Below are 26,269 nucleotides of genomic sequence, written 5' to 3' on the forward strand. Positions count from 1 at the left end.
TGAATCAAAAAAAAAAATATATGAACTATATAGAAAAATCTATTTAATCTTCCGTTTCGCCGTTGGATACAGCTCAATTTCTAATCAAGCTTGCCAGCCGTTCTGAGCCGAATAACCATATCTATATATCCTAATCAGAGGTTAAGTTTGAAAAAAATATGCTTGCACATACCAATCTATAAAGTTCAAAAATATTGAAAAATATTGTAACTAAAATTAATTTTGGAAATTTTCAAAAATACCAAAATCAAATCACACGGGTATCCATATAGAGCTTCGCTTCTTTTTCGAAATTGTGGACGTCATTATCGCATTATCCGGTTCCGCTTCCAGACTTTGGATTGGCCTTTGTCACGTCGGTGCCGCTTTCCCGTTTTCCACTTATCCAGTCCCAAATTACACCGATCAAAGGAAATTCTTCTTCGCTGCCAATAAAATTATAAAATTTATCCTCCTTTTGGATTTATCAATCCGCACGGATTAAATCAAAAAAGCAAAGCACGTGTGCGCTCCAAGTACATATATTTTTACTTAGCATTGGTGACACTTGAAATTTTATGTTTTCAAAAATCATCACCCACGGTCATCCCTTGGACTTTTTTTTTCAGAACGAAAAGATACTGCTTAGTGCTTCCACATGGGGATACGCGTAGATAACTTCACTCGTATGGCGGCTTCGTTCTGTCGGCACGTATCAAAGGCTACAAGGGTGACAAAAACACATTACATCACACCACACGAGCCCTTTTTTTATTCTTGTAAGAAACTCTTTTTTTTTTTCAGCTACTCATAATGGCAGCCACGAAAGGAGACCCTCGTTAGCTGCTCTCAAATTTTACTGGCTGCGTGTCAGCGAGCGTTGGAAGTCTTATCGCGAAAAATCGTCAAAGTCAAAATCTGTTACAAGGACGAAAAAAAAAATTTAACATGACAAATTTAAAAGCCGATAAGAACTTTGTTCACCAAGACAGGTAAATGACAAGTATTCTGTCTTCCTTTTTTTTTGTGATTAGTTTCATCAAATATTGGTCGCTTTAAAATCACTAGGCGGCACTATGACCTAATCAGACAGCAAAGGATTTCCAAAAAAAAAACTACAGGGACAAATAAGGTACCGCCTGTAATGATTGTCTCTGAGAAGAATCCCTACTGGTTTTTTTTTTTTTGTTAATGATATTATAAATGTTTATCACGTCGTAGGCATCTCGAATTTACTGAATGGCGGAAAGGACGTGTCACACTAAAAATTGGTGCAGATGAGAAAAATCATTGTGCCTCGAGCGAGGATCAACGTGTGAGAAAATTACCCCCAATTAATATTTCCAGACATTTTTTTTTAGTTACAAATTCGAAAAAAAATTTGTCCACCCATAGTTAACCTAACCCCGTCGTTCACGGCCGTGAACGAATCGATTTTATGTCGATGTCAAAAACGATGGTATGAAGATTTTTTGAAATTTTTTGTAGTTTATTCAAAAAACTATGACAACCATAGTTTCTTAGCTAAGTATCTTTTCTCCGCGTGCGCAATTAAAGGTCCGCGAGGGATTACAAAAGATGCCGCGACCATACTTCGTCCTTGTAGGTTTGCCGAAACTACGGTTCGGCTTGTTAGCAGGACAATCGGTAGGTTTGTAACTGCGCCAAAATGGTTTTAAGAGCCGAGGGTTGCAGTTAAACGATTATCCATCCGGTATTGGTCAGACGCGTTATTACAAGGCGGCCGCAAGTCTAGGGCGGGCTGTTTGTTTTAAGCAGGATTTTTATTTTTCAAAATTTTCTTCTAACTTCTTGGTGGCAGTTGCCACACGCGACGTATCTCTGTGTCGTTTGGTGATGCTGGATGAGATTTTTGTTGTATCTGTAAAAGAGAAAAAAAATTATTTTTCACTCTTTCAAAAAGTATCGGTCTAGTTATGGAGTTAATATATTGTAATATATTAACGTTTTCAACGGACCACACCGCCGGCCGGTCGTCATAATTAACTTAAGCCTAATAGAGCATTTAGTCGAATATCTTGGGTTGGAGCCATTAGATTAGCATAAATCAACGAGGCAAATTCTAGCTGCTAGATGAGATACAGTTTATCATAGTTCAAACATCAAGGGGTTGCTATTAAGTATTTTATTCTAGTCTGAACTCTCCTGAGGTCTCTGCTATAGGATTTGGATGCTGGACTGGTGGACCATTATAAATTCATCTCAATATTCTGGGTACATCCCTGACAGGATTAATATTGAATTAAGCGATATACGAAGATACTGACAGTACTCATTCATGAATAGGAATCTGTTTAATATTCAATTTAAAAATTGAATATAGTGTTACCAATCATTGTTCGCGAACTCATATGCAAAATTTAATGATCTGAGCATCCTGTGTGGTCCAACGTAAAAAGGGTTTGATTTTTTTTTCTCACCAGATTCATAATATAAATTATTTTTACAGTGAACATCGTGTACGGAAATTGTTGTTTGAAAAATAAAAATTCTGCATTTTTTTGAGTTACGTCTTCGGTGTCTTCTTTTGGTAGGGGAGGTTTAAGATGAAACGGATATAACCCTAAAAAATTCATTGATTCAATTCCTGGCCATAGTTTATTTTTATGACGAGTATATCGGAAGAATTTTTCAAAAATCGTTCCGGCCATTATCCACCCACACGAGAGAACTTTTGAAATAAAAAGTGACCTGAATTTCGGTAAAACAAAAAAAAGGGTCTGACGTGACCTGAGAAATCCCATAATCCTATAGAAAGTACTAACCTAACCCCATCGTTTCTGTTTCACCGAAACCCATAAAACCGCCCAGTTTTCAAGATTAATCCCGGCGTCCACGAGATTCCTCCGTATTTTCGAAAACACAAAAGTAATTAAACCCCTATAAGAGTATCCGTAACGAAATTTTGAAATCAAATGATTTTCCTGAAACTAAAAAAAACCGCCAACGCGTACGGGCAAAACTAAAAAGAATCAAGAACTATCCAACCTCATTTAATTTTCGAGATTTCCAAGTAAGAATGAAACAAACGTACAGAACAATCGGCATTGGGATACAATGGTAACACGGCAGGATATACCGATCCACAATGCCTGTGAACTACCCCATAAAGCCTCCCTAACAAAAACTTGTTGGCGATTCGACACCTCGTGCAGAAAAAACAAATGGATCGTGAAAAACTGATCAAAGAAGCCGCTCTTTGCTAATATTTCAATGCATTTTTTTTTATACAGTAAGCCGCAACGTAATCGCGAATAGAAAATTTGAATTGGAGATTTCAAAAAGTGAAAAATTTGATTTTTCCAGATACAAAAATTATTCTTGTCGCTCGGTAACTCATTAAACGATCAAATGTCTGTCCGCTAGAAGCAATGTAATTTATAACCGTACAATTAGACGCAATGCGCATGCGCACTTTTGTTCGATGCGCATCAAAAGATGGCGGACGGTAGTAGAATTATTGACGGTAATAAAGAAAACTTTACGCACATTGCAGTAAAGGTATTCACGCAGATTCTTCCGGTGCAGGTAATAAACCATCCCATACGTTATATTCGATAACGAGGCTTAGCATTTTATACTGTTCAAACGCGTCCAGAATCCTCACGTGCTTCACATTTTACAGTTATAAGCATACCAAGTCACAACGTATCATAAGGTAAAACTATATTTATCAATCTCAAAACACAACCAATTATTCTACATTTATAAATGTCCTTATATATAGGAATACTCTTTATATTAAAAAGATTTTAAAAAGCATAAATTGTCAAATTTAGTATTCCTTGGAACACTGTCAATAGCGTCATCCATTACACTGTACTTACAGTAAACCTTTTGTACTTCCTCATCACATACGCTACTCTATAGTTATCTGCTAGTAAGAATGCATAACGAGCCTACATAATATACAGGTATTACACGAAAGTTCCTAGGACATAAGTAAGCATAAGATGCAGTAATTCGACATTAGAAGATTGGAGGTTATGTTTTGTAGAAAAAAAAAATTTAAATAACCGTATATTCTTGATTTTAAATATACCATTTCTGTATACTGTTTTTTAAATGTGTTCTTATTTTATATTAATTACTATAAAGCACGTTTCATACAAAAGCTCTTTACCTACGGTACCCGCCGTTTCTTCAAACCTCCATCTTGAAGAATGAGTTGGCACGCGGTATTCGATTTTTTGAATCGTTCCAACTGCCATACCGAAGACTTCCTATAGAAATATGTTGACGTGTGACGTCTTGGCATAGAATCTGTGACAGTCGGTATGAAAGATATGTTTATACATATAAGTATATACGTACATAGGGTTGTAGCTGTACCCACATATATATATGGTATATAGGCAAGCGTAGCGAGAAGCCCCTCGTTTATTGCCTTCGGTATAACGGTACGTAATCTTTCCAACTTTTTCTCAGGCATTAACGTGAGATCCATTACGTAGTTCCTATCTTCCATTATAATATTATGCGCGATAAGAACGTTCAAGCTGTGAATTTAAACGCGAGGCTTCGGTCGATTACTTCGACTATAGGTAAAATGGGAGAGGTGGTGGTTGGCTCGAAAATTGCTGGATGGAAACGTATAAAATGGGAACGTGAGAACGTTCGAGAAAGTATAGGGGATAAGGATTTACGGGAGAGAGTGATTTTATTGGTGATAAGACATTAGTGATAAATATTTTAATTAATTGAGGAAGCCAAGTGAACCGTGTAATATTTGCAACGTGGTTGTTGAAAGAGCTGCGATTACGGATAACTAATGGACGGAGTGGAGAGTTGAAATAATTTTTTAAAATGGGATGCACTTTGGGCAGGAGGTCGTTTCAAGGGTTGGTGCAACTGGGGTAGTATCAGGGGGTTGTAAATTATTAAATAGGGTAGAACACTGGTTCTTGGTAGGCATGTTTAACAATGTCGAGGGTGATTTTACACCTTTGATTTGATCGGTACATTTTTATCTGTCAAATTATCGATACGTTGGGTTATTAGGGCGATTGTAAAATTCGTTAACGTATCTTAACGCACATTTGCATAATTAGTTTCACCGGGATTCTGGCTCTAACGAGGGCTTGATTATTCATATTAAAATATCGCCTGGGGTTGGCACGCATCTTTAGAAAATCGTTAATTAATCTGTACCTTCATAGACCCGATATTCGTCTGCACGAGAATCACGTTAACCGATATCCTTGATTTTCTGTAGGGTTGAATTTCCATAATTGCAGAAGGACCGAGAATTTCGATCATCATTGATTCGTTCCCTCTTCACGAAATTATTCTTTGACCACATCACGAAATACACATATGAGAATTACAATGTAAGAAAAACGAAACGCCTCAGGTGCAATCTTTAATTCCAACCCCTATTTCCTATTCAATCAGAAACCACACAGATAGAAAAGAAAAAGTTAAGCAAAATTGTAAGACTATTCGAAGCTTAAAGTCTGAATTATTTTTGTTACTCAATTATTCGGTAAATGGTTTGTACTTGTTTTAGAAAATAATTTTTCATAGTTTACTGTATTACAATTTTTGGCTTTCAGTAATGAACCGTTGGTAGCGTGATTCTAAGACATCCCAAGATGGGGTTCAGTTATAGTTATGAAAATTTCAACCCTTATGTTTTAAGTTCGTGTCGAAAACGAGGTGAGCGAACGTGTGCAGTTTAAAAAGCTATGCTCGCATGTTTATAAAGCGTGACCAAGCTGAACCAATGATCGGTGGCAATGTGAAGGCGTGGATCGGGGATCGAGCAGCGAGAACTGGGGAGTAGCAGCACGCGCCAGCCACACTCCTCGTGTTCCTGGGATCTACACCTGGGACAGTTGGCAAGCGAGGGACCCTCGAGTCTCTTCTCTACTCTGCACCAACACCGTATTATTCCGCTACTCGTCAAATTCACCAATTGAATTTGTCCAATTTCATGGCGTTCGATATGCCAATTGAAGACATTCAAAAGCTTTCTTTTTATTCTTAAAAGAATCGACGTAGCTTCTTGTGCACTGCCATCGAGTGATACATATGCGTTCTCATGCATGGGAAGATGATAGTTGCAAAAGTAGATGTAGATATTACTGAAAATTAAAAATTTGCAAATTAACATTTCTAAGCCTTAAATTTCTTTTAGATTCTTGTAACAGAATCGTCGTTTACCCATATTAAATACCACGAGTAGCCCACGAGACGTTATTGATAGTGATTCGTGTGATTTACTAATCAGTACTAACCGTGAAAGTGAAAGTGCATGATTAATTAAGTAATTAATTTAGATGAAACTAAAATCTACCTTGCTTCCTCCATATTAATCAACCCTCAACCGGCCTTTGAAGGACGAAAAAGTGAAGTAAAAACTAAGACAGACTCTTATAACATGTTAGTACAAAAAGTACAGATAAAAAATAGCTAGGGTGGGTATCGTGTTAATGGATTCAAATTTTGAAAAAAATTATTCCACTTTAAATTCACACCGACGTTCAATTTCTATCCGTAAACTTTTCTGCCCCTAACCCGAAGCAACAAGTGTTCCAAAAACGTGCAACAAAACATCATTACCATTGTCAAATTTGAACCCTACTTTTTGTCTAGTTACAATTTGACCACGGATTCAAAACCGCGTGCGTGTTTATCGTTCGTAAAAACATTCTATGAAAATTTCAAACGTACGTGCAAACGTAACAGCAATGGCGAACATGCGCAGGTGATTTCAAGAAAGAAGCAATGGCGGATAGGGTGAAGGATAAGACGCAAATAGCCACCTGATTTTTTCGACAGTAGTTTGTCAGTAGATTAAACCCTTGAGGGAGCGGGTGCCTGCTCGCCGTATGCTCCCCATATGGTGGCCTCCCTCTAAAGCACCCTACGCGCGCCCTCCTATTACCTTCTTACTACCCCGAATTCATAAGTGCTCCTTCCGAAACAGGTAAGTCACCAATGGCAGAAAATCCTCTTGCTTGCGTTTCTACACTTGAAGGTACTACCGCCATCCTATTTATCTGAGGAATACAACAGGCTGTTAATTACAAGGCAAGGCAGTCTTACATTAAGTGGGTTTATGTGAAATCTTTGGAAAAGCGGAGCAGTGATATTAAATGATTTTTCGTTACCTCGAGAAAGTCGACTTTCTTGTTTTAATATTTATTACAGTGAAAGACTCTGTGCATTTTAGGTCAGCCGTACCTTCGCCACAATATTATCCTGTGGCTTTTTGATTTTGGATATTCTCTTGTTACCGTGCAGTGTTTTCAGACTTCATTCACTGCGATCTTCTTAGATTAATCATTCTATACGTTCAAGAAATCTCACGCTATCCTTTCCATTCATTCCTGATGAAGGACGAACGGGACTGCAGTCAGTTGGTGCGTAATCTGAAAGGAGTCTGCTACAGTGGGCGTCATGGGTGACTTTCAAAATGTTCCAGCATCACAAAAGTTCCATATGACGCCTCCCGTCGTGACTATCCAGAATGTTCCTGCAGGAAGTTTTCTGAAGAAAACAGCAGAAGGACTCCAATCCGAGATGAGGGGCTTTCGTGAATTTCGAATGGACCACGAGCAGTTTTAAGCGATCTTGAAAAAAAAAAATCATTGAATTAATTCATGAATTTCCATGAATCTTTAAATTGAAGTAAAAATTAATCATACAGTTTAATAATACAGAAATTATGTCGAATCCTTTATATGCTTCGTCTTGATGCAATTATTCAGGATAGTAATAAAGAAATTACCTTGATAAGATTTATGATGGCGGTCCAATTATGATACGGGTCCTGATCACGTAGTATAAATGGAGTTACCTGATTATACGAGTAAAACAAACAAATACTGATCTGATGTCCGTAATGGCGGATGTGGGCGGTTTCGAATTTGGAGCATCCGACAGTTTGTAGAAGGTATTATCTATTTTCAATCAAATTTGAGGTACCAGCTTTTTTATATCTGGCTCAAACCATACTCACTGGACGTATAAAGTAATTTCTGAAAGAAAAATGACGTTGGTTGTAAATTCAGTAAAAAAGTCTGTCGACGATACCTTTACAAGTATTTACAAATTCTTTTAAAGAACCAACCGTTCATCCCTTCCTTGGCACAGGGAGTAGTTAAAACTTTATGGAATAACAAGATAACTCCTAAATCTGCCTCTGTAAAACACGATGTCCCAAAGTTTCATAGGGATGAATGGTCCAAGATCCAGATCGTCAGAAGAAACATGTCGGGTGAAATGGTGCCAGAAATCCTCGTTTAGGAGACAAATACTGGCTGATCCGAAGCCGGATAAGACCGTGTTGAAATAGGTGCGAAGTCTAAGGAAACCAAAGTGATAGGCTGAGAGTTTCTGCCGTTTCTACAGTGACGTGATCAGATTACCTTAGCATAATGTCTAGTCCCAAAGAGACCTTCGTAAAGATGTAGAGAAAGGAAAAAAAATTTACAGTTTCCATGTCCCATCCAAATTTTCCCGCCGCTTTCTTCCTTCCCTTTGAATATGCATAACCTGCAAAAACAATAATACGATCAAGATAATGAGAAAACCAAATCAGCCCAAAGCCACAAATAGCACCTCAAACAAAAATGGTCTAGATGATCAAAATTTGGTTATCTTTAACAAAAAAATACTTTATCCTCTACCAGTTTTCTACTTCATAACCTCCAGTGTGAACAAAGGATTTATATTTCTATATGTAAGTAGTACTTGTGTCAGAGATACCATATGGAATCTTCGAGCTAGAAACAGTTAATCCAAGATCCCTGCTAACGGGTGTCTAAGTAAGTAGTAGTAGTGTACTATTAATGCTTACAGGTGTTAACATTCCCTATGGGACACCGGACACCGGACACCATAATCGTGGTCCCTGCCGATCAGCCACATCGCTCTAAATAGCCCGGGTGGTCCTGGTACTTCAGATCCTATCTATACACGATCTCATCTCGTATACCGACAAGTTTACTTCCAGTTACCCAGTGTGGGGCTACCTTTAAAACCGCATTAACCGCTTCTGAATGCTTTTCAGTGACTGACAGTTCAGGTACCGAAACCATAGTTCGTGCCAACCATAAACGATATATCCTTTCCGTGGTAACACCAAAAGAAAATATAAAAGTAGGTTATGAGTGCACGATGACGTCACCAGCTTGTGGCTATTTTATAAGACTATAGTGTTTCTTTTTTTAAATACAATAAGAGTATTAGAAATGCATAAAGTTTGTATTAGTTAAGACCTAATTAATTCTGATTATTCGCACCTACTTACAATGAGCTTATCAGTCGGTTGAGTCGATTAAAAATATTGATTATCGAGGTTATATTGCTCGAGAGGACTCGACGTGTGAAATATGATGCTTTTGATACTTTGGTGGAAGATTCAATATGCTTTTGATCGCTGAACATAATACCGATGTGTTTAGAACTATGTCAGTGTGTCTGGACTGACGTCTGATATGGTATTTGTATTTAGGATACTTAGAACTGACCTAGGGTCACGTTCTAGAACAAATGGGAGGACCGATGGTGTATTCCGTTTTTGAATTTCTTTTTTCTAGGCTGCTGATGTGAATATGAAGAAAGTGGACGTATATATTTTTTGGAATGAAGAAAAAGGTTAACAGCTCTAAGGTACGTGTGGTAATTCTAATCAAGTTACGGATGATAAAAATGGATCCAGAATTGAGGACGTTCCACTTGGGTGGTCACTCTTATGCGTCCGCCGAAAGGAAAATCCGTAGACGCGTTTTGAATTAACAGGAAAATTATGCCGTGGGCCTTAAAACAATGCTGCTCGATGGGACCTGGGCTAATGCGAAAGTAAATGCGGTGTGACGTTTTACAAGTCAATTTAGAACGTTGGGCTTTCGTGGCTTGCTAAAAAATCATTAACGATAATTAAGAAAATAGCGGCACGTTGTATGCTGTTCTGGTCCAGCTTGTAGAAATGTGGGGACCGTCGTTTGGAGTAACGGACCCAGCACGTGATGGCCTGAGGCATTTGAATGTCCATGAAAGACGTGTCAAAAGTGGATCAAATTAAAAGCGTGACGTTTCCTTATATGGATGACCACTGAAAAGTGTTGGAAATTAAATTAATTAGGAAATGGTATCGGTACTGAGGTATAGGAATTGTTACTGTGATTTTTTATAGTAAGGATCTATCATACCTGCTTTATCAGAATTGTCGATTGCTTCGGTTTATACGGTTTGGCCCAAAAAATGAACTAGAGGTGGTCTCGGCTTCCGACGAGTCTCTCTCAAAAAAAGTTTCGCTAAAACAAACCGCCCGCCTACCGTTTTTGACCGCCTTCTAATATTCCAAAAACAGATAAGTACCTGCTGGCTACTCTGCTGACCGAGACTTGCTTCTTGACTAACCCGTAATGACCGATTGTGATTTTGAGACTTTGAAGAAGCGACCGCCTCGAAGTGACCACCGGGTCATCGGTAAATTGAAGGAGGTATTTTCTGAAAGAATATTTTTTTAATGAAAAATTGAATTACACAAATAGAAATTATCTTTACTGCTAATCAGGGACTATTCGCGACTTGTGAATATGCAAAAAGTATGTAAAGTCATATTTTGGAATATTAGATACATATTACTTGAGTCTGATACAGTCTGATTTGAGATGGTTTTGGGGTTTTGGGTCTGTTAGAAAAATATGACATACCTATTGGTCTTATGTGAAACGTTACGGTCAAGTTACGTTTCTCCGCCGACAAAGGGTCGCCACTTTCGGCTGACACAACTCATAAATTGTCGACGATGGGTACAGGGTTATATTGGAACATGCATGGTCGGTTTTCTCAAAATTTTCGAAGAGTTTAACGAAACTTTGAGAAAAAGGACGTTCCTCGTTTCCAAATTATTGGATTACCCCTTTGGTCATTAGTGCTCGTTGATCTGCCTGCGGCAACCCTTGGACGGACAGTACAACCTTTTTGAAAAATTCTTTTGCTCCCAGGGCAAATACATTGGCTAATTGGATATTAAGCCATGAAATTTCAAAAAGTTTTTTTGTTAAAAATTTCACACGCACAATGTTCTCCGCATTGACATTGCACCCTACAACAAGCATAATCAAAATTATATTAGCAGCAGGTAGCAGAATATCAAGAGCCAATACTTGCATCTCGAAAAGTGACTTCGCCATAATTTTCCATATGCCCAAAGAATACATTTCCATAGTATCAAGGAAGTAAAGATGTCTTCCAAGGTATAAATTTTCATGACGTCAAGAATGGAGAAGAGGGCGACCAGAGCACGCGCCAGCCACGCTTCTTGAAAATGACAGTTGGTCAGCGTTGGCCACTGCGGCAGAAAAGTCCATTTTTTCTTTCTCATCCGAAAGCAAATTGTATCAGATGCCAAAATCTCACAAATCCCATGATCACAGCGTTAAACAAGCACAGAGTAAAAATATCATTCTCTTCTCATGTTGCTTACCCCTATGGCCCTGACGTCGTACTACCTCTATGTCTCAAAAAAAAAAAATGTAAACTCCTATCTGCAAAACGTTGAACGCTTTGGGGTGTAACGACGCACATAAGGGTGAGTATGCGTTTATGAACGGCGGGTGGTTCCGGTGAGTAGCTCATTTGTATAATCAAGCGGAGAGCATCTGTGCGATCCAGCAGGTGTCTAAAGGCTTTTATCGCGGTCCTGTGTTATACGGCTTCCTGTCCCATCTGGACCAAAGTCTCCGAAAATATAGGCAAAGTTCTTTTTGGTCTGAGGATCACGTTGTCCTGATACTTTAAAGGATTACGACGCAACAAAAAAAATGGTGCCAGGGTAAAACCATTTTTTAATACTCGCAGTCCCATCGTCCCTTTGATCTTTGCTGGATTCTTTCGTCATTTCCGCTTGAAACAGACTGTACTTATCCACATTGTATTTACCGTGTAAAATTTATCACTGGAAACAAAAAAAAATGATACAGAATCAACTTCTTCATTCAAATTGATATGTCCCAGGTGCATTGAACTACTGGTATATTTATTACTTAAATATTTAAATCATTATTTTATACGTACTGAGTTGTCACGCTGAAACATTTTTATGTACAACCACGTGTGGATCCTAACGTATAAGTTTCAGGTGACGTGTCATAAGTTATGTTGAGGGCATCAAGACTTCAGACAGATATTGAGGAAGAGGCGGAACGCTTATTACAGACAGCCGCTCTTTCTTAGCTACAAATCAAATAACACTTACATTACTGGGTATTGCGTATCTGTCACTGTGTATATGTATATATAATATGCGTCCACGTTGCACAGTCCAGGACTCATTTCGCACACAATAATTTTACTGTCTACACTTTTACGAGCATTCGCATACTCACTGGGTAGTTTAAAAATTCAAATTTTCCAAATATTGAATACATCCAGCAGACGGAAGGAAGAATCTGAAAGCGCAAGGATCGTGTCAAACGATAATAAAAATATAGCACGTCTTATATAATAACTGTGAAAGAAAAAAAATTTTGAAAACCAACCAGCCATCGATGAGATTTCGAAAATCGAAAGGGTTAAAGAATGTAATTATAATGAAGAAATGCCAGGAAGACCAACGATGACAGGATAATATTCCTGCTTTTTTTTTTAAAAGCAGTATTCAACCCCTTGGTTGATCCGATTAGGGGTGCCATAATGATACCCCGCATAAGAGACCTGCTTCGGCATGGTATTCGGACACGTACTGTTTGACCAAGCGATTTAATTGCATCGATATTTATTAATGGGTTAATAAGTAGTTATCGCGTGAAATGGCACCTTGCTACACCCCAAATTGGCACCTCTTAAGACACCCCATAGCTTGAGCTTTGTGATCGCCTGCTGGAAATGTCAGAAAAATGATTGGATGTACATTTCAAAAGCATTTTTAATATGACCTTTCTTTACCATTGATTTGGGTCTGATAGACAGGGTCATTTAATAATTTTAAAAGTGTTCCATGGTGTGATAATGTATTTTTTTTTAATTTCATACCTTTATCTCCTTATAAGGTGATAATGAAATGTACTAATTGTATCTTTGCAGTGACTTTTTTTTATAGGCTTCTTATAAATTCATCCAAGTCTTTAATTTTTATCACATGAGATACTCGGAGGTCAATTATCTGCTTTCCAGTAATTAGTAAGACCACCCACGTCCGTTTTAATAATTCATAAGCACATTGGGGATGTTTCTATTCGCTAAGTCCAAATGGTCAGTATACTCTGGTCCAAGTATCATAAATAAGATCTCTTTCGTTGGAACCTCTCATTTTGAAACTGCACAACAAACGAGTTCAGTATATACATTAATTATGCAGCTCACGCCCAATTTCTTGTTGGGCCATAGTCAGTTCTGGGCAAGTTATCTCGTATTCTGACTTCTGAAAGAAATTTAAGAAATTGAGAAAGGTTTTTCAGATTTAAGCATATTCCTAAAGCGTGAGAAACTGTAATAGAACATTCTTAGGACTCGTGTTATAAGCTTTGCGAGTTCTTGAAAAGTATACCTTACCAGCTTCAATTTCGTTTTATTTTTCTCTAAGCTCCTAAATATCTATCCAAAGCACTTATGGACGCGGTGCAACGCAGCAATACGAATTGCATGAGGGGCAGAATATTATCCCGTCAGGACTTGGGATATGTTGAAAACGCAAGAACTCCAACGTCCGCCCACGCATCCAGCTTGTTACTTGAGAGCAGCAAGAGATGAGCTTTGTGACCCTGTCAGAATTTTACCACCTCTAGTGTTACAACGTAATATCATAATTACTAACCGAGGGATGGTTGTCATAACGTTAACTGGACTGGAGCCTAATAGAACTACATTCTTTTCAGCATCCTCCAAGCTGTACCATATACGCTGCACTCCTTTTTTCCTTCAAGAATATCCAGCTGCAATGACGTCATGACAGGCTGAAATCAAATGAGCAAAATTTTGATAATTAAGTAGAAGACAAAGGATCGTGCACAATATTTTTATCAAAAATATTTGTAGTATGTGCGATTAATTTTTCTTCATACGGTTGAATAAGCCGCAGGCCTTTCCCGTGGGTCTTAATTAAATTGGGTCACGTGGCTGTTCTGTTTGCAAGTAACCACATTGGATAGGATCGACATAACATGCGCCACGTGTATTGTGGAAACAGCTGTATAATAATCGATCAACTTCGAATTAGTTGTTATGGAAATAAATTAAATGTCAGAATTAATTTTATACTTAAAAGGTAGAGTAATTGTTCACTTATAAAATTCAATCTAGTCTTTTAAGACTTAATTGTCAGACTGACTACCACCGCAGCATAAATGGAATTAAGAAGAAGTGCATATATGACAAGATAAATTGTATAGTATCTATGGCTATGGTAATAATATAATCCAGGGCTGGTAACCGGTTGAAATGAAATAACCGTAGGGACTGCGAGATAAATCTGTAATGCTAATAGAATCTTAAAGCACCCCAATTTACCAAAGGCAATACACGATTTTATTAAAGCAGCCAATCGTTTAATAGTGGCAGTTAAAGCGAGCCTATCGGATTTTTTAATTCAATTATTCATAATAATATTCAGTCTGCTCTGTAGCAATCTATTATCAAAAATTATAGGTGCATCTTGTTATACGCAAGTCGCACGATCATCATGACAGCTATCATCATTGATGAATTTCTCATGGTTCAATCTTCTGATGATAAATTTGCACGGTTCAAGGTCTGCAAAAAAAAATATAAAAGCTACTCCACCCCTTTGTTAGTTTATACGAGCTTAATTCGATAATCAAATAACGCGAACACTGATTCGATCGCGCAGCTCCATATAATTAATGGGGATATAATAACGGACTCCTCCCAAAGTATTAACTTAATTGCTCTATTAAATTAGGTGACCTGAGATTGGGGTTACGTGGAATATCCGTTTTTCTTATTCTTCCTCATATACTTTTTTCATATTCCCTTTTTGAATTTCGACCTAAAAACACAGACTTTGGCATAAAAATAAAGTTTCACATTGAAGTAAAAGTGTTTTTATACTCACATTTTATTGTGGAAATAATTATTTATCCACGTTATTACGTAAAGTGTCGTTTTCACTGGTCTCTTTTCTTCCATTTCCTATGGTTTTTCATAATGGAGAACGGAGATACCTAATATGGGGAATATTGGGTTTCCTTCCTGGAATATATATATAATATCAGGATATATATTGTGAGGTCGTAATTATACCGGATCCTTCAAGGTTCTCGATTCTAAAAAGTATCAAAAACCAACAAACGCTTATTGGTTTCACCGCAGCGGATGTAGGCGGCGACGAAAGTGGAGGTGTTACGTGGTCGCAGTTGATTAAGACATTATCGACGTTTAGTCTGAAAATTTGGAGCAGGAACCTGTACTTTATGAGTAATAAAGTCCCGGATGTTGTCAAATCCTCTTTCCTTTTCCCCTCATTTCCTCGCTTTCACTTGAATTGGCTTCACCTGATCACGAATGAAGTAGCCATTGTAATAATACGTTGCGATTCATAAAAAAGAAAAAAAGAACAGTTACTCGATTTTAGAATTGAAATTATAAACCTACCCACCTGTTACATAAGATACTTATACGGAAGAATCAGATTACCTTGACATAATATATTTGGCGAATCAATCGCAATACAATTGATATGCACCTGTCCTACATTTCATTCGGGTGCTCAAATGCAAATTCCACCAAATTTACAATGGCACGTTGTTGAATAATTCAAGAGTACAAGAGTCCAATGAGAATTGATAAAACAAAACAATCAGACAGTCTGATACACAAAAAAAAACTTATCACGCACATTATTCTGATGGACCCTCTTCAAAATATCGAGATAAAACCGTTTCAGATTTGATCTAGAAAATTATGAAAAACAAGTAAATTATAGGTTATCAATCTGTAACATTTAAATTCTAATAAAAACTGACCAGGTCAACACACTACATCGTGCGTGTTTTCAAATATAAGAAACACAATGGTGCCCATTAAGGAATGTATTAAAAAATAAAAAAAGTCTCAAAAGGAATCAACAAGTGGACCCTTTCAAAATTCAAAGTACCGCCAAAAAACTATTCCAACTTTTACGTGCCGACTAAACTATGGTACAACCATAATGTATATCTATAATATAATAGAATACAGAAGGGATTACCTGCTTCAGTACTGTATAGTCACAACTATTTATGACAAGTCATTTTTAACTCAGTAACCATTATAAAGATATAACTCCCCCTGGCAACTGTAGCGTAAGAGCTTCATTGTCCAGCGGCCAATGAATTTATCTGGTTTGTACCCAAGTGTGTGAACGGATTATTGGCCCCATCTAAATCACAGGTCCAGCGACTAGCAGGTCCGCCGACAACTATAACTTTGATAGGTCACCATCTGGATGGCTCGAGGTGGTTGGAGTACTGAAAGATAAAAAATAAAATAAAGATTAAATCAAATTAATAATAAATAATTTATAAAGAAACTGATTTACGTGTGAATATAGATTAACAAAATTCTACTTAATTCTCTAAAAATTATTTCATGACTCATATCCCAGTATCGTATCCCCTGTGTTGTTTTAGTACAGTACAATAGCTGTTGCACAAAGCCTCATATACTACATAATATCCAGTGAATGAAAAGGGTGCATAGAATGTTATCATCGATCGTTCCTGACCCTGTGTTCAAGTTTATGCTTTAAAGACCTGTATGGTTACCTAAGACAAAAGATAGGACCCCCTCGTGATATAATAGCAGGATCATAGGCCGTCGCCTCTGTATAAGTAAATACAGCTAGTAGACTTAACGTAAAACTTTTGCAAGGTACCAAAAGAATATTAGATAAATTCTTTTCTTGTTCCCCGTGTCGATAACAATGCTTCGTAGAAAATTAGCCATTTAACAAGTGATCCTGTAAGTATTCACTTTGCTAAAGAGACACGTTATTTAATTTGCCAAGTTGATAGCAATTGTGTTTTGTACGTATGTACTGATTATATAAATATATGTTAGAAGGGTTACACAGCTCGCGTGAACGAACTCGCGAGCGCTAGCTACCATTGTAAAAATAACGATGCACCTTGAGGATAAAAGGAAAAAAAAAATGATGCAGGTTAATAATAATAAAGGATCCTCAGAGTTGATTCAGATTCGAAGGTGAGTTTATACGCTGGTATATAGCATCGAATTGTCGTGAAAGATCCCTACGTATACCTATGGATATAGTTACCATGACTGGTAACAACAATTCGTGACGAGTTCGATCGATTCTTCTCGAGCTAGCGTATATTTAGCATATCCTTCCTAACTGACAGCATGTTATTTCACCAACAAATAATACGCAAGGACCATTGTGGATCCAACCGAGAGCACTCGAGTCTCGAGGGCTCCCTTAAACGCTTTTAAATACGTGCGAAGAATGCACGGTAAAAACGGGCCACGAGGCTCCATGGATCGGCTACCTGCTAAATTATAATGATGAGCTGATGACCGTTTAGAATGAGAAGTTCGAGTCAGCAATTAACGTGCGAAACTTTTGTATTACATTGTACAGTCGCGATAAACGTGTCCTGAGTGACTTGGTCATGATTGGAAGATTTCATTGGTAAAAATAAAAATTGAATTTTTTCCAGTTCGCTTTTACGGTTTGCTAATGATATTTTCCTTTTGGATTTATGCGAATCTAATATGCTTCTGCGAGGATGCTTGTCTGTTATCCTTTGTGAAATTTCGATGACCTCGTCGCGGATGCCTGGGAACAATGATATTTACACTATAGTGTATTTGAAGTACTGTTCAGATTGTAGATGCATTGTTGGTACTTACGCGAGAACGGTTTATATCCCACTCGAGTCTTAGTGGTACTCGTGTTGGTTGGGGGATCCAGGATCAGGATCAAAGAACTCCCCTGGTTCCCATGATTCCCTCGAGCTAAATTACCAGCACAGACTTGGCTTAATAATCGTAATTATCCTGGCAAAGCAGCACGAGTCCTGAATTGCTGACTCCTTTCTTTATAGTCTTGATACCTACTGTCACAGATTCTGAGACAGGGAGCAGCTAAGAGGTCAATTGATCTTGATAAATTTCTTGCAATTATTCTTATCTGCAATGAAGAAAGAAAAATTAGTATTGTAGTTTCAGTTTTTTTTTTTTTTTAAGAAATAATTTTGGTGGCTGGGCATTCTTCTTTTTTTTCACTTCTACTTTCTTAGGTCTCTCCCACGAGACGTGAGAAAAACGAATAGAAAATATGGGAACGTCGGTGACTCTGGGTCCTGGAAATTCCAAGAAAGAGGCGACAAACGTACGGGTTCGAACGGAAAGACATTAATACACCTTGAAAAGGGAAGCAGCAAGTCGTAGATCTTTTGGATTAACAGGATTGCATAAACTAGTTTTCCCTCGATAGAATTATCTACCATAAGGTTTGTGGAACTTGCCTGAGTAAATATAAAACTAGGTGACGTTCTCACGTAGCAAAGTAAAGATTGATACCAAATAGCAGGACTCGGAATGATTTCAGTATAGGTAATCTGTCGTTTTAAGCCAAAAGTGAATCTCCAATTATGGTGCATAGCATAAATGACGGTTAACATATGATTTATATTCAAACTCGAACCGTTTAGTATATGATAATCGTCTAGCTAAAAAGGCAGCCGACAAGCCGTGCGGTGTGAAGTTGACCCGAGGGATATTATTATTCCAAGACTCTGGTCTAATTATGAGACGAATAAATTTTAAGAGGACTAACTCAAAATTGTCAGACATATCATGCGTGTAAATTGTACAATTATTAAGTTCAATTTCGATATCGAAAGTCTTCATGAAACTTAATAAGGCTCTCTACACAAAGTGGTATGACCATAATAAGATTAAATATTACCTGAAATTTGAAGAAACCTCAAAAATTGAATTTCTCCACAGATTCCAATTGGGGCGACAGAGTAACTTATAAATAAGGATATCTAATGGGGTATACTATACATATGTACTGTATTATATACATATGTTTCAGGTAGAATGGGCATCACGAGAGGACCAGTGGGCATTAGGTACCCATTTATCACGTGCTCCTCTTCGGATGCCCACATAAGTCAGCGGCAAGCGACCTTTTATACATAGACCCACCGCACTTTATCACATAATGGAGCCGATTTATTAATAAAAACCCTTGCTAAAGGATAAAATTAGCTGCCAAGCGGTAGTAATTATACCGCCAATGGATTTCCTGGGATTTTGAAAATGCGGAAAGAATTTCGTCTCGTGTAAATCCTCCGTTTCGACCACCTGAGAATATGAAGAAAAGAGAACTATAAGATTTTGAGATTCAAACAAGAGTAGATTTCATTGAAAAAAATATTGGATATCATAATCGGCATTACCTTTTGCCATCTTGTTTCACAAAATATGACAAGACTACCCAGGTAGGTACGATAAGTAAGACACAGATTAATCGACTCGTCGAATCCGAGGACGCCATTAAGGAATTGTCCTTGCGTCCTTGTATCGCAAGATCCACGATAACCCGCTGCGAATAGAAGTTTCTCGAATTAATCTCACAGTATGTGGCGGTGACTTATGTCGCCAAGAGATGTCTCACTTAATGTTAAAATAGCCGCGGTAGCTGTAGCATGATTAATAACTAGGACAAAGGTACATGGCTAAAAACGCTCCCAGCTGAGACGCCCAAGTGAGTTCCGGCCGAGAAAATAAAGAAAGAGAAGGACAAGACCAAAGAGACACGAGATCTTGACCCGTTCCTGAAAGATGGCGTGCTTCTTTTTTCTTTCTTTATTTTTGATTTTCGACCAACGTAGTCAAGCCCGCAACTTTTGAAAAGGTTGGCGCCCGATTTATTATCAGTTTAATCCTTATTGAACGTATCCTGACCCATATTATATTAGTAACCGGTAGGATTATTATTAACACCTTTTATTGCCATGCATTAAGACCGCGGCATCGTCTATAATAGGATTTAATCCGACACGATATATTTCTCTGTTAACTTCATTATTCGAATATATTTCAGAAGATTAGGTATGTCAAAGCGCTCCTAATTCCTGACTGTAAACGAAGGTTACAGCACGGTGGATAAGGCTTGTGTTGCATCGATTCTTTCCTGGCGAATCTTTACAAATAAACGTATAAAAATATTGTGCAGAATGTGCTGCTACTAATAAAATGTATATCGGTGACCATTTTATAAGCGGATTAGAAAGGCCCAAAATGGCTACCATAAAATTTTCTGCGTATACGTTAAGTACGTAAAATTATTGCACAAAATGAGCTCTTAGTAAAAATGTACTACTGTAAATACAAGGACCGTAATTATTATATAAGCGACTTAAGATTTTGTTAATGACCTACTTCCTTCTTTTTTCCAAAACCGTTACAATTATCTTGACCACCCATAAAGGTTTGCCGAGTAGCGAAGAAATTAAATCTGCTAAACTCTCAGCTCTGATCCTAACCATTCATCCTTACCCGTTGACGGTTCATTCATCTTTATGACGCCAAGAAACATAAAGAGAAACTACGTGTGAATGTGGAAGGCGTCAAGTCATGTGCTCTTGACGGGATTAGGAGGAGAGTCAAGTGATCTTCTGGTGCCACGGTTGGGTCCTAGTCTTGGTCCTCAATTGGAATTTGTGTTCAAGTACTTAAAAGGGCAATCGACGCTTCGACACTTGACCTCCATCCAATTGTTAAATCCTGAGTGTTAATTTTTCGCCGAAGACTTGTTGCCTATCGTGGAAACAAGAGGAAAATAAGAACAGAGACAAAACGAAAATGGTTTAGGAAATCCTTGGAGGCCCTTAAGACACTTTGTGGCAGTGGTAACTAAAGGCTTTCTTCCTTCGGGACCTCCTTCGAGAATTATGGACAGACAGTTAGCGGCAGCCGTAGAGGTAAATGAGTACAGTTCACACTCCTAAAAAATAAAAGGCAATGAATCGAATGATGGTCTGTGGGTGTGTCCTGGGACAATAAATAAAAATAACGTGCGAAAATATCATCAGCAAAACGTACACCAAACAGATGAAAGAGGTGGAGACTATGAAAATATGGGTGAACCGTCACAAATCCGTCACGCCATTATGCCATTGACTTTTCATCGTGGGTGATCCAAGCGAATATTATTATTTCACAATTCTTAAGTACACCAAAAGTTGCGTGCTAACGATTATCGCTGTAATACCTTTACGGTGTTTCATTTCTCATACGAGACACGGAATGTGACAAATTTCCGAGAAAATAACTCCTGCTTAATTTCCCATGAAATCGTCACGCAATGAAGGTCAATCAATACATAAGTACCCAAAAGGCGTGAGGTCTAGTTACTCGTGCAAATAACGAGGAATTTTCGTGCGATATCAAATTTGCGTGCACCTCCAATGAGAGTTTAGCGGTGGTCCAGGGAACACGAGCTTCTTATAATACGTGACTCTCTCACGCTCCTTACTCTTCTCGAGCTTTTCTCATGAGATTAAGTTTCACGGAATCTCCCTTGTAATTGATAGACAACCAGAGACCAGGCTATTGGCATACTTCGTATACGTATTACTCGTGGGAGCATCCCAAAAGATGACCCGACGGGGTCGTGAACCTTGCAGCATCCCCTGAAACAGATTGATCGCCAGTTAAATTATTTGCGTACATATTTTGCTCTTTCATTTTGATCGCGGGCTATAGCAGGCTGTGCCAATATTACAAATGCAAATATTGAACGGTGCACAGACAGTCGATGGAATAATAACGAAAATGCTGCGGGCCAGAAACGACACTAGCGCCACTAGGATCAATGGAATATTAATGAACTCTATTATGGTACATTGATCAAGTCTGTATTACCCCTGTCTATACATATGAATGTCAGAGTTAATTGTTTACTGTAACAACAATTGAAAACGAGCACACTGTGATATAACCTCTTGTCAATTGTTGGGGGATGCATTTTTTTTTAACAAATCAGTAAAATCTCCAGTGCCAGAGGGAGGATGAAAAACTTTCTCAGACTGATCAGGGCCTTTGAAAAATTAAGACTAGTCGCAGGACGAACGGTAGGGTAGTGATTAGGGTTGGTAAAGTGCATGTCGGAACGAGGGGGTGGCGCCTGAAATTCAAAGTTAGGATTCTACCCTTCGATTCTAAGACAGTTACAGATGCTTACAGGAAGTCGATTGGTAGTCGCAGGGGGAGAAAGAAGTGAATTTTTAAAACTGAACAATTAATTTTCTTCATCCCTTTCGTAGCGCTTCTTTGTATTATGGTTTATATATATAGGTATGTGTATGTATGCTGGGATGAAATAGGATATTATATAATGGATATTGGATGGACCCTATTGATATCAATGCCTGTATACGCAAAATTTTTGGAAATTTGATAGAAACTGAGAATGAAACACTTATGGGAACTTTGGCTGGTTTTTTGGTAAAAAAAAGAAGGAAAATTGAAAATTTATAAAGGATAGCTGTGTGGTCCCAAGATCGATTCCCAAAATGAGACCACTTACAAATTTGACACGCGTATTGATTCGTACGCCTATAGAAAAGTATTGAATTCATTTCCGCAAATTATTTCCTTCATTATCGACAAAATTACTGTTAATCAAGCGGAGATAAGTTCTTTTGATTTTCCATTAGGTACAATGTGGGTGGCATATTACAATTTTTGCAAATTACTGAGAAGAATGTCCGTCTGATACAAAGGTAACAATTTTATACCGCAATTTTCCTTCGTTTTTTTTTCTCGGATGAAGAATGCACTGAAATTTGTGAAATTCAAAAGAATGACTAGCGACTTTATTAATCCGCCTCGTGCTCGTTGGTGACATCGATTTGTTAACGATCAATATTAACACCAATCGTTATATTGCCGACAATCGAAACAATAATGAAACAATTGCTAGTTGCCTGTACCATTCTCAATTCACTAATATAGAAAGGACCACAAAAACTTGCAGGTAACAATGGAAAGACCATGGTAGAATATAATAATAGAAAATAGGACGCTACCTGAGCATAGAAGTTCAAAAGAATAGGATCAGTTTCCTGGTTGATAATAAAAATTCGAGTTTCAACAATTCAGCTTCACTAACTAGTTTCAACTAATTTTGAAGCGTACAATAGACTGTACAATATAAATAAATAAATAGTCCTTTAGAAACAATAAATAGAATATTAAAATCCAGGCGATAATAAATTATTGAAACAAAGACCGATTAAGGATTTCGATTCTGTTATATAACCTTTAATATCCAATAAAATAGAATGCATAGCTAACCTTAATTTCCGTAACATACTGTATAACGATACCAAAACAGAAGAGCATAACAGGCTATATACAGTGATACGTTAAATTCACACTGGAAATCCTCGAGCCTCGGAGTTTTCGTAGAATTGCACCAGTTACCTGAACATAATACAAAAATGGACAATGGCGTTCAGTATTCCTAAATAATTAACGTTGTCTACTTACGAACAAAATAGGCTAACTTGCCGACCATTCTAACGACCGTATCCATGAAACAAACCATTCGCAGCGGCAGTCTTTGAAAATTTTCGCACCTTCCTGTCATAAAAGGCACAATACATTATTAGGGAGGAAGCCATTGCAAGAATACAAGTGTATATGGTTTTTAATGACGTCCATTTGAATGGTCAGTTTCTTTTATAAATCGAATGATCTAGATTTACGTAGCAACAACACAGACGATCAAAACGGAAGAAATTGAATTTATCGAATCACTATACTTTCGCGTTCGCGATTACAATAAGGTTAGGAGGGTGCGTGTGCACGGATAAAATTACATAGCATCGCTAAAATGGCGCTCGACATTCTGACGTTGCCAAATTCTGACCGCTTGACCCTACGGTTCCCAATAATCATCCACTTACATCCTGCGTCCTGAACAATTATGTGGGGGTGTGAGAGTTAATTTGATAATTGCATCATTCCGCCAGAACTAAATACCACCTTTCCGCGAATGCAAATCCCGCGAGGCGGATCCACCGTCTAACGTCGATTACCCTATCGGGCGTATTGACGTTACTGCATATATACGTGCGTTTCAGTATTTCATTGCTACTATATGTACTTCTTTTATGAAATATCCTCAACAATTTCACATTCAGGACTAATAATTGGGAAACGTTCCGCCATAAAGCATAAAGAACTACGTAATCTTTGAAGATTACATGATTTAGAACTATGTCTAAATCCTACGTCATCGTAGCTGAAAAAATAATTTCTTCTATCAAATAAAAATGTATCGATTCTGAAGGATAACGGCTCGATATAAAACGCGATTATGGGAAATAAAAGTGAATGAGGAATATCAGAGATCGAAATTACAAAGGATACAGATACAACAATGAATACCTTACGTCAAAGACGGCTATTTAAACTTAATATCATGCAAGTATTTCTACTGCTACGTGTTCACTAGGTCAACGTCGTAAATTCGCCCAAGGAATTTGTCAAGTTACTGTCGCGGGAAATAAACGTGTACGACCTACCAACCTTTTCGGCATTTCGAGAGATCAGTTAGTTTTCCTTGAATCACCTGCTTCCTAGTACAAGTATGGATTCCTGGGGTAAATATCGAAGAGGTCGTGTCTTCCTTTACACGACCTCTCAAGAGCACTGAGGGTTAAAGAGGGGAGAAGCACGCGTCCGCCACGCTCCCCATGCACACACCTGGAGCCAGTTGGCCAGCGAGAGACCCTCCACCAACGGCACAACCAATGCTCAATTATTAACAAATTATAACCGCGAAATTGAGGATATTCCGGAAATCCGGAAACGAACTTTTGCCTGTTGCTCTAGCTACTTCTAAGAACTTGCGAACAATCCTCGATTACCGCGCACGTGCTAGATGTCAGTTTTCTCAGGATGGACTCTAGATCACTAGAATAGGTTGGTAGCAATAATTGTCTGCTTTGAGAAACATAAATCATAGAACTTGCCGCCATTATAACCCTAGTTACAGTATGACACATGAAATAGTAACTAGAAAACTAATTCGTAAAGGATAGTTTGATCCTCTTCTTCCAGACGAATCACTTTGACACTGTAGCTACCTTTAAGAGGCATTAATTTTCAGGAAATAAAAAGAGAAAATGAAATACAGATGCCTTACGATTGTCACTATATCTTATAGAGAACTTATAGGATATCATAGGAAGTGAAATTAATCAAGCGAATGTCCTTGAGGCCTCGTGTCCAGTCTAGCCAATCGCAGTTCCTCTCGTGCGACAGGCTTCGCAAAGTGTTTTGCAAGAGCAGGTTTCCGTTCTTTTCCTAGAAGATGATCTTCTGGATATTAGCGTCCTAATGATTCGTTTCTTCCTGTCGTTCTCCGTTGGTAAAATAAAGACTATACAGCAATCAAGGACTGCACTAGTAGAAACATATATTTTTTTAAAGGACCAAAACTCCTCTTTACAATGCAAATTGTAAATTTCTGTTAAATAGCAGGACATTCACGAACGTAATCCTGCTTACTGCCAATGAAATTTTTCGTTATGTTATAAAATAAAAGCGAGTTATGAATAAAACTTTAATGATGGCATCTGGTTAAGATTACGTTTAAACGCGAAGCATATAATTCCATAAACTTTACAACTATTTAATGACAGAAGCAGTGACTGCGGTAGGTCAATAATCATTGTTCTAATCGTTTAGATCATTTTGATTGAACATAGAAATCACCTTACCACGTGTTACATTAACAGAGAAAGGGCTCTGTAGAAGAGTGTGAGAGATTTCGATTGGTAGTATCCCGTGAATTATGAAAGATTGAGTAATCTGGCGCCTTGTAGCTATTATCCCTCGATGTTATGGCCGCCTTTAATTCCCTTTGGAATATAAAACGCTTACAGTATAAAGTGTAAAGTCTCAAATTTCACAGTGGGAAATTAACCACCAACGAAAGCTTATGTTCCAGACACGGCGCTATCGATTTTTTCCCCTTACAAAACCTGTCTTCGATTAACCGACGAGGTTTCGCTGTATTTCCATGGGTATCTACGATTTTCAATATATTTGATAGTCGATGTCTACTAAAATCGATATGAGTATTTGATTGTTACCGTGTATCGAAAGGAAATTTTCAAATTCTATGTTACCGCTCGTTAACTGATTGCGCAACAATTTTTTTCAAACTTCCAATATGGCGCGTCCCTTTATAACGGCTCGATCTTGTTTAAGAAACGGGACATTAAATTTAATTCAATTAAGGGTTGGACTCAGTGACAGGTTT

At 37.9% G+C, this 26,269-nt stretch overlaps 2 long non-coding RNA genes across 13 annotated transcripts; both read right to left on the minus strand.

Moving 5' to 3' along the window:
- Positions 1-965: 965 nt before the first annotated feature.
- LOC107266240 lies at positions 966-11,056 on the minus strand. 4 transcript variants are annotated; one of them, XR_003059130.1, is made up of 12 exons: positions 10,668-11,056; positions 10,330-10,461; positions 10,161-10,265; positions 8,807-10,063; positions 8,376-8,502; positions 8,078-8,311; positions 7,736-7,985; positions 7,116-7,577; positions 6,768-7,004; positions 4,315-6,086; positions 4,124-4,223; positions 966-1,861 (listed from the first exon to the last, which is right to left on the minus strand). It is a non-coding gene; the product is annotated as an uncharacterized LOC107266240 (long non-coding RNA). The 4 variants fall into 4 exon arrangements; XR_003059133.1 differs by lacking the exon at positions 4,315-6,086; XR_001537370.2 differs by having other exon boundaries at positions 4,124-6,086.
- A 76-nt stretch (positions 11,057-11,132) lies between these two features.
- LOC107266219 lies at positions 11,133-24,839 on the minus strand. 9 transcript variants are annotated; one of them, XR_003059127.1, is made up of 19 exons: positions 24,529-24,839; positions 23,485-23,577; positions 23,290-23,418; positions 21,034-21,623; positions 20,488-20,935; positions 19,386-19,531; positions 18,887-19,290; positions 17,827-18,106; positions 17,463-17,752; positions 16,163-16,421; positions 15,610-15,866; positions 15,029-15,467; positions 13,772-14,962; positions 13,510-13,686; positions 12,991-13,378; positions 12,498-12,837; positions 12,345-12,407; positions 12,034-12,192; positions 11,133-11,914 (listed from the first exon to the last, which is right to left on the minus strand). It is a non-coding gene; the product is annotated as an uncharacterized LOC107266219 (long non-coding RNA). The 9 variants fall into 9 exon arrangements; XR_003059128.1 differs by having other exon boundaries at positions 17,827-17,931; positions 18,034-18,106; positions 19,386-20,935; XR_003059122.1 differs by having other exon boundaries at positions 15,029-15,165; positions 15,266-15,467; positions 19,386-20,935.
- Between the last annotated feature and the right edge of the window lie 1,430 nt (positions 24,840-26,269).

This window comes from Cephus cinctus, unplaced genomic scaffold, assembly GCF_000341935.2.
Source record: "Cephus cinctus unplaced genomic scaffold, Ccin1 Ccin1_scaffold0020, whole genome shotgun sequence".
Lineage (NCBI taxonomy): Eukaryota > Metazoa > Arthropoda > Insecta > Hymenoptera > Cephidae > Cephus > Cephus cinctus.